Here is an 11,946-nt window from a genome sequence, read left to right as displayed (position 1 = left end):
TCCCACTACCAGACACTTTCTTGCTTCCATGAATACTATTTGTCTACATGCATTGGCAAAGGTATTACCAAATTTATCCCTTGGAACAATCATCTATAACACCAACCAGAAGGCCCAGGGCAAATCAATATGATTAAACACACACACACACAGACACACACACACTCACACACAGAATGTTTCTACTATGATTTTGTTGACATTCAATTCTCCTTAGTCCAAGGTTTAACTAGCCCCAGGACTGAGGGGATTTAGCTTAAAATAATAGGTCCAGAGTCCTATTACAAGAAAAATGTTCAAAATATACCTAACAATAGTAAATAATTAACCATGAATGTCTTATTTATGTCAAGGTTTGAAAATAGTGCTTGAATATGATGTAGATTGCTCTTTTCAATTGTAATTAATTTTTCTGTTGACTCTCTGGGCTTCTTCTTCACAATGGAGCTTTGAAACAGAAAGGCACTTGCAAGCCAGCATATTTGCCCAGCTGTGCTGTAATTGTCTTAAGTGTGAGCTGATGGAAGAAAACCAAACAATAGAAGACTTTGTCTTCAATCCAGACATTGAAATGAGACTAGCCAAAGCAAAAATGACATTAGAAATAAAAACATAACCCATTCCAAACTGAATGAGTAGACTATTTGTGTTTGAAGTGAAATATTCTATCACAAAATATACTGAGGCTGACTCTGGTAGCTGCAGGTTAAGGCCTAAAATCAAATTTAGAGAGAATTTCAAGTTATCACAACTCTATTCCTTTTATGGTCTTGGTTTTCATGTTTACTACTATTATTTATTATTATTTAAATGGAAAAAAACTTAAGGGTATTCTTTAGATGAAAAATATTTTATTCTTTAGATGGAAAAATGATTACAAAGTTTATATTAAATATGGTAGTCAAATAACTGAGCTTATTCAAGGGATATATTTTCAAAAGTTGTGGCTATTTTTCTTAGGCTACATAACTCAAATAACTGCCCACGTGACACTTCCAAAATACTCTTTAAGTGTTAGCTTCCTTAAATACTGTGTATTAAAATCACCTTGGGAGTTTAACACAAAACAAAAAAGCCCTAAACCTTGTCTCCACTCCTAAATATTCTGATTTAATTGGTCTGCCATGAAGCCTAGACATCAGTATTTTGAGACTTCCCCCACCAGCCCAAATGATTCTGATGGGCAGCATGAATTAAGGGTCACTGCTAGTATATTTGGACAAAAAGTCTGTTTCTAAATACATCCATATCTCAACTGTTCTCTGTATTGCTCTAAACTATGGGGCCTCTGCTTACCTAGTTGGGAGTTGTTTTAAATTTCAAGATTGCCACCTCGAATTGCCAAACTTTCCTCAGCAGAACAGTGATGTGTAGAACACCACTTTCTATGCCCTTTAGTCCTTGAAAACAAAGCAGGATTTTTTTTTGAATATCTAAAGAGAATTATGCTGTAAATAGATTTTTTTTTAAAATGTGGTCTGTTCCTACAAGGAAAAAGGAAGTGTAGACTATTCAGACAGGATATATTTATGGACAAACTTTAATTTCAAATCTTGCTTTCACGTGGTGATTCTATCCCCTTTCTCCACCAAATATAATAGCCCTTTTCAAACCTCTAGAACATAAATATCTGCCCTCTTTTGATACTTGAATTCTTATCATTAGTTTCCTCCTAAATACCTTTGTCCCAGGCATTCCATAAGATATAATATTCTTCAGAAACATAACGCTTCATAACTAAATAATACCTGAATACAATCACAAGTGACTATGATAGTTAGAAATAAGATTAGCTGAGTAACAGAGACCCAAAATATAGTTGCTTAAATAGTATAATTGGTTTTTTTTATTCTCCTGTAAATATATAGATATATGAGAGCTACCAGGTCTCTGGGACCCAAACTGCTTGTAGGTTTCTATTCTCTGTCCTTAGTTACTATAATGGGACAGAGTAGCATTGGGTGGAGAAGGAGATAGGAGCTAGCTGATTTGCAGAAAGTTATGGATATGGATATGATTAATAGAACATGGTATTTTTAAGAGCGAAATAGATGGACAGTCAACAAGGATATTGGATGATCAGAATTCTGAGGGCAGCCATTCCAATAGAAATTCACAAGGCATTTCTCAGTTTCTCGACCTGATATGGCTCTGTGACTCAGAAACCACTGTCCGAAGAAAAGGCAGAGTCCCACTGAGGAAAGACTCTATAATACCACCACAGGGTATATAGTAATAATTCTTGTAGACCTTCTGCAAAAGGGACCTATGACCATTTACACAGATAATTGTACACTAAGAGTTAAGAACTGATGTACACAGGACCTAAGTTGACAATGCCTGGACTTGAGGCATCTCTATGACCCTCGCCTACCACCATTAAAGTGGGAGTGAATGGTGTATAAGTAGTAATTGGAGTCCTGACCCTGGCCTGACTCTCAGTGAGTGCACTAGGTCTGTGAACTCACATGGTGGTCATTTTCTTGGTCTTCTAATGTATAATTTGATAGATAAATTTGGTAGGTGACAGAACTCCCGCAATGGTTTGTTAATCTTTAAGAGCTGTTGTAGTGTGGTGAGCCAAGAAGAAGCACCTGAACCTGTCCCTCCCTCTGGCCAAGATACAAAGCAATATCAACCTCTGGAGGAAATAGCACAGATTAGTTCCATCCTTAACTATCTAAAGAATAGAAGAAGTTGGTCGCCATCATATCCCTTTTTAATTCATAATCTAACACCTACAAAAGAAGATGGACCCTGGCAAATTAACAGTTGACTACCACAAACTCAACCCAGTAGTAGGCCCAGTTGTAGCTGCTATGCCAAATATGGTGTTTTGTGAGAACAGATTAACTCAGCATCAGGCATGTAGCCATGATAAGGTCAAAACATTTTTTTCACCCGTTTCAAGAGAATTTATCAAAAGTGGTTCACATTTATGTGGGACAAACAAGAAAATATATTTAACATCATGATCTAAGGCTGGGTTAATTGTTTTGCCTTAATAAACTCAGAATGAGCCTGGACCATCTAGATGTTTCACAGAAGATAAAGTTGGTCCACTATTTTGATGAGATCAAGTTAATTAAACCAGATGAGTGAGAAGTGGCAAATATATTGGAGGGCTTGATAAAACACATATGCTCCAGAAGTCAGAGATAAAACCTATAATGCTTCAGGGGCCTGAAGTTTTTAGGAATCTAGAGGTAAGGGCATGCCAGGAAAACTTCTCCAAAATAAAAGACAAAATTATTGCAACTCACACTTTCCACTCCTTAGAAGGAAGCAAAAACACTTGGGAGGTCTCTTCAGGTTCACACTTCAATATATGAGAATACTGTTCTGATTCATTTACTGGTGACATAAAACACTTCCAAATTTAGGTTGGGCTCTTAACAGGAAAAGATTTTTTAGCTTGTCCAGGTTGCAATGCAAATGATGCTGATTCATGTGACATCTTCATAAAGGTGTGAGCCAATTCCTATAATAAAAAAAATATCTATATAGATGTACAGATATCTCCTATTGGTTCTGTTTCTCTGAAGAACTCTGACTAATACTGTACTAGAGTACTGTGTCTCAATCTGAGCACTATGAACATGTCAGACTAGATAAGTCTTTGTTGTGGGACTGTCCTGTGCATTGTAGGATATTTAGCAGCGTCCTTAATCTGTATCCACTAGAGGCCAGGCTCTTACCCCCATCCCCAGTCATGACAATGATAAATGTCTCCAGAGTGGCCAAATCTCTCCTGGAGGGCAAAATTTTTCCTGGTTGAGAACCATAGTTCTAGAGGTATCTGTAAGTGGGAAAAACACTATGTCTATTACAACATGGACCTATGGGGACTGGCACAAAGATGTGCCACCTACAGCAAAGATATACACCATTCAAAATTGTGCTGGATGGCCCTAGTAAAGATGAAGAATTTGACCATAAAACATCAAGCCACCTTGCAGCCAAAACTTACCCGTGTGTGCTGGTCTGTCAGAGCCACAAAGTCATAAGATATTTCTAGGATCAGGTGCATGTATGTTCAAAGAACATAAATACACTGCAAGATTCCATATTCCAAACCCAATGTCATCCAGCACTATTCTTTTCTGCTTCTCCCTCAATTCATCCTTATGATCATAAGGGGAATTTTTTATAACTGTCTGAAGGAAGGGGAAAAAGCTGAGTTTCATTCATGAACTAGTAGGTTCAGTAAGTGAATACAGGCTGAAAATGAATGGTTGTACCACAGTCCTATTTAGGGGTAGAATTGAATAGGTCTGTGGTGGTCAATTCATATTTGACATAGTTGCTAAGGTAATTTAATTGGGAAAAATGTTTTTTTCAGTGGTTACTTTGGGAAGAGTAGCCATTTGGATAAAAATGAACCTCGGCCCTTTCTTCATAACACACACACACGCAAATTAACTTAAAATGGATCATAAACTTAAACATAAAAGCTAAAACTATGAAATGTCTAAAGAAAATATAAAAAATAATCTTTATAACCTTGTAATAAGCACAGATTTCTTATATAAAATATAAAAAGCACAAGTCATAAAAGAAAATTACTTGAATATTATAAGAATTAAGAACATCTTTCTTCAAAATATTTTATTAATAAAATGAAATACAGCCACAGATTAAGACATATATTTGCAGTAGTTATATCTGACAAAGAATATCTGAATATATGAAGAATATCTGCAATTTGATAATTAGAAAACAAACAATACAATAAATGGGTAAAAGATTTAAACAAACTTTTCAAAAAAAGAAGATATACAAATATCCAATAAGTCATATAAAATATGTTCAGCATAATTTTTCATTAGAAAGTTACAAATTAAAATAGTTTTCAAAACACATCAGAATGGCTCAAATTAAAAGGCTGATGATGTAAGTGTTGATAAGGATGTGGAACATTTGGAACTAACTACCTTATATTGTTGAGGAGGATGTAAAATGGTAAAAATGTTTTGGAAAACACCTTGCTAATTTTGTTACACATACTTACAACATGTGTTTGTTATACATACACATAAACAGAAACAAAAACATGTATCACACAAATATTCATGCATAAATGTCCATGGCATCTTTAGTCTCAAAATCCCAAACTGGGAACAAACCTAAATGTTCATCAAAAAATTAATGTATAAAGAAATCGTATCATATTAATGCAATTAAATAGTACCTTTAAAAGCCCAATTACTGATATGTACCACAACATGGATGAATCTCAAAACCATTTTGCTTAGTAAAAAGGACCAGATAAAAAGAATGTTTTGAATAACTTTACTTATACAAAGTCCTAGAGCTGGCAAGTCTAAAGTATAGTGACAGAAAACAGGCCAATTGTTGCCTAGGGGAAGGGATAGGAGTGGAGTTATTGACTATAAATTGGCTTGAGGAGACATTTTAGAGAGATAGAAATGTTTATCTCTTGACTGGCTGTGGTTACATGGAGGTATATATTTGTCAACACATTACAAACGCTGTGCTTAAAATGGATGCAATTAATATTATGTAAATTATAGCTCAGTAAAGTCATTTAATAAGAAATAAAAGAAAGTTAATGTATTTGAAAAATCTTAATGTCAAGAGGAAAACAAAGAATAAAAAGGAGAAAACAAATAAAAGAGAACATGATTATTATAAAGTAATTGCTTTATAGTACACATAGAACATTCAACAAAATAGATTATATTCTGGGACTGAAAAATAAACCTTGGTCAATTTAAAAGAATATAAATAATCCTAAGCGTGTTCTTAAATCATAACAGAATTAACCTAGAAAACACTAACAGAAAGTATTTAGGAATTTTACAAATGAATGGAAATACAACACACTTAAAAATAATTGGTCAAGGGAAAACTTAAAAAATATATTGAAATTTCCAACATATTGAAATTCATGGGTCTCAGCTAAAAAAAAGTATTTAAAAGTATATAGATGCAAATTTTATATTACAAAAGAAAAAGAAATTAAAGTTGGAATCTAAGCTTTGATATTAAGAACCAACCAACCAGAATTTAGTTACAAACAGAATGTAACTAAAATCCAAACAGTCAGAAGGAATAATATAATACAAGCAGAAGTAGAAATCAATACAATTCAGAGAGAGAGAGAGCGCCAAACCAACCAAAACCTGGTTCTCTGAAAAGATTAACAAAAATGATAAACATTTCGCCAGATTCATGAAGAAAAGAAAAGATACAAGATACAATTTGTCAATAACAGAATAATATTGCCTATTAACTGAGGACTATTCTTATGGTCTAATTAGTTTTTGGCATATTATGGAATGGGGTTGTTTCTCAAAATAAACATCCTCAAAACAAAAGTGAGGGTGGTAAATGGTGAATTTTTGAAGTAAGACCTGCTTTGGAGAGAAGGCCCGAAGAATGTTAAGGTCATCTAACATGCTGTTTAAATTCTTTTTTTAACTTTTATGTCTAGCTGGAGAACAATAGCTGTCTTTAAGGAGCAAGGAGTCAAAGGATAAAAAATGCATCCATGTCTATCAATATCTTATTTTATGGCCATGTGTGAAACTAGTCAGTAATCTGTTTAACTTAAACCATTTGGTTTAAAATCATGTCTTACTCAGAAATGGACACACAACTATATGGTCAACTAAACTTCAGCAATGCAGGAAAGAATATCCAATGGAAAAAAGACAGTCTATTCAACAAATGGTGTTGGGAAAACTGGATAGCAACATGCAGAAGAATGAAATAGGACCAGCTTGTTACACCATATACAAAAAATAAATTCAAAATGGATGAAATACCTGAATGTAAGACAGGAAACCATCAAAATTCTACAAGAAAATACAGGCAGCAACTTCTTTGACATTGGCTGTAGCAACTTCTTACAAGACACATATCCGGAGACAAGGGAAACAAAAGCAAAAATGAACTATTGGGACTTCATCAAGATAAAAAGCTTCTGCACAGTGAAGGAAACAATCAACAAAACAATCAAGAAAACTAAAAGGCAACCTACAGAATGGGAGAAGATATTTTCAAATGACATATCTGATAAAGGGTTAGTATCCAAAATCTATAAAGAACTTATCAAACTCAACATCAAAAAAAAAAAACACAAAAAACAAAAAATCCAGTTAAGAAATGGGCAGAAGACATGAATAGACATTTTTCCAAAGAAGACATCCAGATGACCAACAGACACATGAAAAGATGCTCAGCATCACTTATCATCACAGAAATACAAATAAAAACCACAATGAAATACCACCTCACACCTGTCAGAATGGCTAAAATTAACAAGTCAGGAAACAACAGATGTTGGGGAGAATGTGGAGAAAATGGAATCCTCTTGCACTGATGGTGGGAATGAAAACTGGTGCAGCCACTCTGGAAAGCAGTATGGAGTTTCCTCAAAAAATTAAAAATAGAACTACCCTATGATCCAGCAATTGCACACCTAGGTATTTACCCCCAAAATACAAAAGTACTGATTTGAAGGGGCACAAGCACCCCAATGTTTATAGCAATATTATCTACAATAGACAAATTATGGAAATATAAATTATGGAAAGAGCCTAAATGTCCATTGAAGAATGGAAAGAAGAAGTGATATATATATATATCCATATATCTATATCTATATATAGATATATATAGATATCCATATCTATATCTATATATAGATATATATAGATATGAATATTACTCAGCCATCAAAAAGAATGAAATCATGCCATTTGCAACAACATGGTTTGAGCTAGAGGGTATGATGCTAAGTGAAATAAGTCAGTAGAGAAAGATAAATATCATATGATTTCACTCATATCTGGAATTTAAGAAACAAAACAGAAGAAAGTAGGGGAAGGGGAAAAAAAAGAGAGAGAAGGAGGGAGGCAAACCATAAGAGACTCTTAACAATAGAGAACAAATTGAGGATTGCTGGAGGGGAGGTGGGTGGGTGATGGACTAAATGAGTGATGGGTATTAATGAAGGCACTTGTTATGATGAGCACTGGGCGTTATATGTGAGTGATGAATCTCTAAATTCTACTCCTGAATCTAATATTACACTATATGTTACCTAACTAGAATTTAAATTAAAACTTAAAAAAATTACTCTAGAAAAAAAAAATCATGTTCTACTGTTTTATCCTAAAATGCCTTTGATAGACAACCTCTAAATAGAGTAATAAATATAAAAATATAAACATATATTTAAATGGTGATAATATAGTAACAAAAACAAAAAAGTAAGAAGTTATAAGAAATTTCAAATATGATTTTATGATAACAAATTTGAAAATTTTGTTAGCATGGGAGGCTTTTTAAAAATGAAAGTGAACTTAATGTATAAAAAATATAATCAGGCAATAATTTCACTAAAAATATAGAAGTAGTTGGCTGAGAACTCTCATGGGTTTGTACTACCACTTCTACCCACTTACGTTCAACTGTGTTTGTAATCTCTACCTTCTGTCCTATTACTGTAAGTGTGCTTTCCACGTTACTCACTAAGGTGCCCTCCACTTGTGTTCAAAACAGGGTTATTCATCTCCTACTCAATGCTTTAGCAATTTCCCCTCTTTCTGCTACAATATGAAAAATTTTCTTATCTATTATCTCTTGAGACTGTTTCAAATCAAGATTTATCCTCACTTCTCCATAGATACTTTGTCAGTAAGCTCAACAAAGCCCTACATGTTGCTAAATTCAGGGCACAATTCTCCACCTTTGTATGACTTGTTAGCAGCATTTAAGACAACTGGTTGCTCTCTCCCACTTAAGACATATTCTTTTGGCTACCAGTAAACCTATTTTTCTCTCTAACCAGTATGTCTCAGTCATTTTTTGCTCATGTCTATTTCCCCCTTGATTGCCAAATGTTTAAAGCTCTCCAGGCTCAGTCCTTGGGCCTTCTCTTGGATGTTTAATAGCATCTGAAATCTAACATATCCAAAACTGAGTTTTTGGTATTTTCCCCAAACCTACTACACAGTCTTCTCCACCTCACTAGGTGCTACTCTTTCTATTTTCTCAGACAGAAGACCTTGTAGTCCTCTTCTCTTACCCTGCATCTAATTCATTGGCCCTACCTTCAAACTGTACCTGAACTCCAACCATATCTTGCCACTCTTGCTAGCACTCCTGGCTTAAGCTATAATCTCTTTGAATTTAAATTTTCAATAGTTTTTTCTGCTTCTACTCTTATCTACCTCCCATGCAATGTCACAGACAGGCCAATATCATCTTGTTAAACTAAAGTCAAACCACTTCACTTTTCTGTTCAAAAACTCCCAATGTTAACTCATCTCTCTCGGAGTAAAATATAAGGTCATTCCTATGACCTCAGAGTGCTAAATGAATAATGTTCCCCATTATTTGACTTCATCTCCTTTTATTATATCTGAGTCCCTCTGGTTAGAATGATCTCCTCAGGATATTCTCATGCTCATTTCCTAAACCTCATTAGGGCTTTACTCACATGTTACTTTTCAGAAACCTTCCCTGGTCATTCTACCTAAAATTACAATCTCCTATAAATTGTTAACTTAGTATCCTTTATTTTATTTTTATTTTTAGCAGCTACCACTACATAACATAACACACATTTTCTTCCTTTTCTTATCTATTGTCTATTTCAGCTCCATGAGGGTAAGGATTTTTATGTCTTGAATACAATGGTGCCCAGGCAATTAGTATATATATTTTTAAATGAATGGTCATGCAATGCTTTGAAAAATTTATCACCAACCCTAATCCTGCAAAAATAATTGGGCATACACTGTATTATAGATGAGTTCTATCAAGTAACTTAATTATTATCATAATCATAAAGAAAATTGATAATTAATGTATCAATCAGTCTTTATACTAAAATCTGCTCAGCACAGAAAATAAAAGTACAAACTAAACTCCTATATGAATATAAATCAAATACGCCTGTGGTAGGCAGAATAATGGCTCCCACCAAAGATATCCACACCCTGATCACTAGAATCTGTGAAAATATTATCACGTGTGGGAAAAGCAATTTTACAGATGTTGTTAAGGACCTTAAAATGGGGGAGATCATTATAGATTGTCCGGGTTGGCCCAATCTAATACCATGGGTGCTTAAAAGTGGAGACCTTTCCCAGTTACAATCATAAAAATGAAGTGTTACTGGCTTTGAAGGTAGATAAAGGTACCATAAGACAAGAAATGAGAGGGGCTTCTAAATGATGAAAAAGGCAAGGAAATTTATATCTCTTAGAACTTCCAGAAAGTAACACAGTGCTGTTGATATCTGGATTCCAACCCTGTAAGATCCATGTCAGACTTCTGATCTTCAGAACTGTAAGACAGTAATTGTGCCTTTTGTTTTAAGCCACTAGACTTACAGTCCTTTGTTCTAACAATGATAGAAAACTAACAACTCTTAGATAAAAAATCAGCAAATTGAATTCAACTTTATAAGACATTTATTGATTAGTATATTTTGAGTGAAAAATAAGACTTTTATAGAATAGGATAATTACAGAAATTAAAAACCCTAGTTTAAAATACCCAAGAAATGAAAAGAATGCTGATGTGCTTGGAGTTCAGTGAGTATGGAGGAAAGTGGCATAAAATCTGATAAATAGGGAAGTGACACATCATGTAGAGCTTATAAACTATAGTAAGGATTCCAGACTTTTCTTCTCAGTGAGAAAAGAGAGGTTCATCAACAGGAGGCTGTTCAAATAAACTATGGTGCATTTGAACAATGGAAAACTACACACCTATAGAAAAAGTGAAGAAATTCTTTATGAAATGGTATGAGTATAGCTCCAGGATATATTGTCAAGTGAATAAATAAAACCAGAGAGAGAATATATAGTTCACTCCTTTTGTATGCAGGAACACAGGAGAAATAAAAATATATACTTGCGTCTGTGTAGAGAAACAATCCAAAGATATAAAGGAAAACAAAGTGATTTTCCACGGGGATGGGGGAGGATATGATGAATAAGATAATTTCAGGATCAGATTTTTCAGTTTGTTTTATTTTGTTTTGACTTTTGAAACCTGGAAAACTGAGGCACCTGGGTGGCTCAGTCGGTTAAGGTCTGCCTTTGGCTCAGGTCATGATCCTGGAGTCCTGGGATTGAGCCCCAAGTCCTGGGAGAGAGCCTGCTTCTCTCTCTCTCTCTGCCTCTCCCTGCCACTCATGCTCTCTCTCTCTCACTCGCTTGCTCTCTGTCTCTCTCTCTAATAAAATTCTTTTAAAATTTAAAAAAAAGAAAGAAACCTGGAAAACTATTACCCTTTAATAACAAACAAAAATTTAAATGTATTTAAATAAACAGAACATTTAAGAAGCAGAAAATTTTCCCTAGCAGATATATAAGATTTGGATATATAAAGATAACATGTTTCTAGAACTCATGCATGCTTTTTTGTTTCGGTTTTATAATTTGCTTATTTGTTTATTTTTTTAATAAAGATTTATTTATTTGAGAGGGAGAGAAAGAGCATGTGTGAGGGGTGGGAAGAGGCAGAGGGAGAGAGAGAGAGAGAGAATCTCCAGCAGACTCCCAACTGAATATGGAGAGCCCATTGTGGGGCTCAGTGTCACCATCCTAAGATCATGACCTGAGCCAAAATCAAGAGTCGGAGGATTAACAAACTGAGCCACCCAGGTGCCCCATACAATTTGTTTATTTAATGTGACCTTTATATACTGGATTTAGTGTAATGGTAATTGTTATAGTCCTACTTCATTAAATGAACACATTTTATATTTAACAGTTACTCTGATAAATACTTTCAGTTGGTGACAATCAAGGTGTTAAAATCACCTGTAATAGCTGTGATTAGTTCATGTTAATATAATACTTCACTCACTTCCGAATTCTTTATACCTAGTCTACAGGTTAGTTATACCAATTAAATTATTTAGCAAGTTTGTGTTCCAGAGGTATTTATAGACTACTG

Source organism: Neomonachus schauinslandi, chromosome 1, assembly GCF_002201575.2.
Source record: "Neomonachus schauinslandi chromosome 1, ASM220157v2, whole genome shotgun sequence".
Classification (NCBI taxonomy): Eukaryota; Metazoa; Chordata; class Mammalia; order Carnivora; family Phocidae; genus Neomonachus; species Neomonachus schauinslandi.
Note: the sequence above shows the minus strand (reverse complement) of the source record.